This window comes from Castor canadensis, chromosome 15, assembly GCF_047511655.1.
Source record: "Castor canadensis chromosome 15, mCasCan1.hap1v2, whole genome shotgun sequence".
Classification (NCBI taxonomy): Eukaryota; Metazoa; Chordata; class Mammalia; order Rodentia; family Castoridae; genus Castor; species Castor canadensis.
Window position 1 is genome coordinate 42246208 of NC_133400.1, and position 5151 is coordinate 42251358.

The 5151-nt window shown below is 32.6% G+C and overlaps 1 pseudogene; it reads right to left on the reverse strand.

Annotated features, from left to right (window-relative positions):
* Positions 1-3377: 3377 nt before the first annotated feature.
* On the reverse strand, positions 3378-4236 carry LOC109674697 (olfactory receptor 2L13-like; annotated as a pseudogene).
* Between the last annotated feature and the right edge of the window lie 915 nt (positions 4237-5151).

A 5151-nucleotide genomic window follows, 5' to 3' on the forward strand; every position in this document is an offset into this window, starting at 1 on the left:
ATTTTATATATATATATATATATATATATATATATATATAAATAAATATATATATATATTTATAATATATATATTATTTATATATATATATAAAATCTCCATGTGTCTTCTATTCTGTTCCCCTGGTTTTTATATCTCTTTCTGTACCAGGGTCATGTTGTTCATATTGGTATGGGTTTGTAGTACAGTTTGAAGTCATGCTGACAGAATTCTACCAGACCTTTAAAGAAGAAATACTATCAACACTACTTAATACCAACACTCCTTAAACTTTCCAATGCAATAGAAAGGGAAGGAACATTGGCAACTCTTTCTATGAAGCTAGTATTACACTCATCCTAAAACCAGACAAGGACAAAATCAGAAAAGAGGATTACAGGTCATTATCTTTAATAAGCATAGATGAAAAAATCCTCAAGAAAATAATGTCAAATTGAATTCAATTGCATATCAAACAGATCATACACCATGACTATGTTGGCTTATGCCAGGGTTTCAGAGATCATTCAACATACACAAAACATTAAATGTAATAGAGCATATCAATAGAAGCAAAGACAAAAACCACTTGCTCAACATCTTTTCATGTTAAAAGCTCTGATCAACATCATACTTAGTGGGGAAAAACTGAAAAAATTTCCTATAAAATCACAAATGAGACAAGGGTATCCACTCTCTCCACTTGGAATTCCTAGTCAGAGGAATAAGATGGAAAATAAGTAAAAGGAATACAATAGGTAAGGAAGAACTCAAACTACTCCTATTTCCCAATGACATGAATGTATATATACCTAAAAGACCTGAGAAATTCCACCAAAAAACTTCTAGACACCATAAATAGCCTCATCAAACTAGTAGAATCCAAAATCAATTTACAAGTTATCAGTAGCCTTTTTATATTCCAACAGTGAACAGTTTAAGAAAGAATATAGGAACACAATTCCATTTACAATAGGCTCAATAATTGAATACCTCGGAATAAACTTCACAAAGGATGTGAATGACTTCTGCAAGGGAAACTACAAACCACTGAAGAGAGGAATTGAAGAAAACTACAGAAGATGGAAAGATCTCACATGCTCATGGATTGGTAGAATCAAAATAGTAAAAAATGTGTGTACTACTAAAAACAATGTACATGTTCCATGCAATTCCCATAAAAATCCCAAAGACATTCATCACAGACATTGAAAATCAACCCTAAAGTTCATTTTGAAGCACAAAAGACAACAAATAGCCAAGGCAATACTGAGCAAAAAGAGCAAAACTGGAAGTATCACAATCCCCCTTTCATTTGTTTCTTCTTTCTTTCTATTTTTTGGTTGCTTTTCATCCAAAATCTTCAAAGGGGTACTTTAAAATGGACCAAATATCAAAACTATTTTGCCAATTTTGAAATGTGAAAATTTTATGCTTGCTAATTTATACTTAGCTAGCATTATTACCATAACTAATTTATTTCATGATCTTTTTTAGAGCTGCTAACATTATCATTTTTAAATATTTTAATTGTTCATATATTTATTCCATGCTATTGACCTGTCATTAGACACTGATTTCCTTATAATAATTCTTCTGTTTATCTTCTTGCTAGCAAGATTTAGAAGCTTCTATTTTTAAAAAAGTTTTTATTATTTATTTATTCACATATGTGTACATTGTTTGGGTCATTTGTCCCCCTGACCTCCTCCCCCATGCTGTCCCCTCTCCCACTCTCACTTCCAGTCAGAACCTGTTCTGCCCTTATATCTAATTTTGTCAAAGAGAAGACATAAGCATAATAAGGAAGACAACATGTTTTTGCTAGTTGAGTTAAGGATTTTATTTAAAAGCAAACATAGACATAGGCATGACTATGTTTCAATAGTATTTGGTATCACAAGCTGTATAATGGAGATGTGAAGGAAGATGATAGCTGTTTTATGAGGAGACAGTATGAGGATTTAAAAAATTCTTAATAAAAAGTTACAGTGCTAAATAGAACCCACAAAGAAGTGTAACAGAACTTTCAAGCACTAGGTTAATGACCTAATCTACATTAAAATATGTGAGTGAATGAAGGGTCTAGAAGTGAAAGTGTTCTAAGAGAAGCAAGACACTAACTTAGTAGATTGGGTGTTATGCTAAATGTACATTTTAAAATGCCAAAAATAGAAATTTATATTTGGGAAAGTATGTCAATCCAACAGGGAGTCATAGATTGTGAAAACACATGATCAAGTCTCTGTAATAATAAGTATTTGCTTAACTATACTAGACAAACTTTAACCTTTATCTCAAGTGATGTCTTAAATTGTATTTTGCAGGCAAAAATCTTCCTATTTTCCTTTCAGATGCTGCATGCTGTGTGGTCTTCCTTCCTGTATTAAGAGAATAAATTCTTTAAGTGGAAGTACCTTCTGAATGATTATTTAAATATTTTTATTAATTTGAATGTTAAAATGAATAATGATGATTATCCTTTACTCAGTTAGGTCACTTCTCCTTAGTATTGCTCTGTAATCAGAAATTCCTGTGAAATAAGCTGTTTTACAATACTCTTATACAGGGATGGAAGGAAAGAATGGACACTAGGTGTCAGTTCCAACCACGATGCAAGTGCTAAAGAGAATAACATTTTCTCAAAATCATTAACCAATTCAAAATGCTCATTTTGTTTATAACTTCTCATCTTTATATCTATGTTTTATGTGTCACTAAAATATTTCATTCAACATATATTTATACATTAAATATTTTTGATTGATAACTATAAGTCTACTTATTTATTATGTACAATTGGACATTTTAACACCGGTACATAAGATACAATGATGGAATAAGTTAATTAGCTTCTCAATCACCTTAAACTTCCAAATGTCTTCATGATGAGTACATTCAAAATTCTTTTCTAGATTTTTGTGTCATATGGTATGCTTCAATTAATTATGGTCACCCTACTGAGACATAGCACACCAGAATTTATTCCTCCCATATTACTGTAGCATTGCACCATTTACAGTCTCCCACTCCACATTCCCTTTCTCTTAACAGAATCTGAGACCAATTTTTTATTCTCAAAAGGTATGAAGGATACATAACTCAATAGTCTTCCACTGAGTATATTCATTAAATGCTATTTCAGCATACTTTGCTCCATGGATATTTAATTTGACTCTATATCATAACTACTGTGAATAGTTCTGCAAAAAATATGGGAGTACAATTGTCTGATCAACATTTTAATTTTATTCCTTTTGGTTAAAATACACAAAGTGTATTTCCTGATCCACAGTATATTTATTTTTAAATTTAGAGAGACATATACTCTTTCTGTAACTGATGTTCCAATTTATTCTTCATTAACAGTTTGTTTTTATTTCTTACTAACCATCTCATCATTTGTTATTTATTATATTTTGGGTAATACTAATATAACTGTGATAAGCTGGTACCCTATTGTGGTTATGATGTGAGGTATAAATATATATGTGGTTGAGCATAGGGGTAAAGATAGTGTAGAAAACAGCCAGAATCTTATCTCCTTTAAATGATGGAAAGTTCCTGGACTGAAGAAAAGTGTAGATAAAAGGGGCATAGTAAAATGTCACCACAGTTAAATGTGTTGAACATGCATTGAAAGCCTTTTTTCTTCCTTCTTTTGAGCACCTATCGAAGACAGGAAAAAGAACATATCCATAAGAAGTAATTATTCCAAAGAAAGTAAGTATGGTAAACAGAACTGTGCTCACAAAAATCACATACTCAAAGACAGATGTGCCCACACATGCTAGAGGCAACATGGCTGGGACATTACAGAGGAAATGATTAATGGCCCTAGACCTGAAGTACAGAATATGTAGAGCATAGTCTGTGTGTGCCAAAGAGTTGATGGAGCCCAATGCCCAAGATCCTATGATCATTTTCAAAAATATCCTTTTACTCATGCAGATGGAGTTAATGGAGGAGGTGGAGATGGCCATAGAGGCCAGGAGTAAGACTTCATAACATCCATGGTCACAAGGAAGATCTGTATTCCATACTCCAGGGAGGAGATGCCTTCTGTTCAGAGAGGAAGTTGAGTGCCATCTTGGGAACAGCGGTGAATATGTACATCAGGTCCATAAGAGAAAGCTGGCTGATGAGAAAGTACATGGAAATGTGGAGCTGGGATTCCACATGTATAATGTGATTCGTTGTTGTGTTATCAACCAAGGCAAGAGAGAAAACATTAACATGAAAAGGAGTGAGAGACATAGGCCAATTTATTTGGAGGTATCAGCCCCAGCAAAATTAAATCACTTGAAATTTGATTCCATTTCTGCTATACCTGTGTATGCCCTTCTTTCTGAAAGAAGTACACATGCCATAGCCTGCCTAGCACACTGATTTGAGTGTTATTCAATAATAAAGGATAGCAATTACTAGTTGATGCCATTATTCACATGTAGTAATTTAAAGCCATTGTACTTCATTTAAATTTTTGGAGTAGGGATACAATTGTGAGAGAGAATCATGGAAAATGGGAATTAACAAATACTAACAATGAGAAGGGGATAATCATGTATGTAGCAAGTGCATAGTACCATTAAAAATGGAGTGAAGATGATATTACAGGCATTCTTTGCTTATCATAGCATTCTAGAAATAAAGAACTCATGAATCAATCTATAAATACAGACATAAAATAATATTGTTATAATAAAATATTTCCCTGAAGATATTTTCATAGTTTCTGTTTTTTTGGAACATATTGATATATACTGACATACATTGATTCTTAAAATGTAAGATTCTACATTCTGCTTTCCAAATCAAGTAGGTAATACAGATATTTGAACAACAAATGATATATATGGAGAAAATAATGTAGGGTTAAGGGAAAGAGAGACAGTTGGATTAGGAACCTCTAATACCCATGATATGGTGGTTCTATCACCAATGAGAAAAGTTTTTGAAGGACAAGGTTTAATGATTTTTTTTAGGAAGAAATAAGGATTTAGATTTCTGTTTTGGTGGAATGTGACTTGCAAGGGAGTGAGATTTGCTCTTAGGCATGTTTGTAGAACCCACGCAGTATTTTCTGGGACAGCAGACAGTTGAATAGGAACTTATAGAGATCCTGAGTGGTAGGGAATAAGAATAGCCAGAGAATACACTGGGTTTAAAATT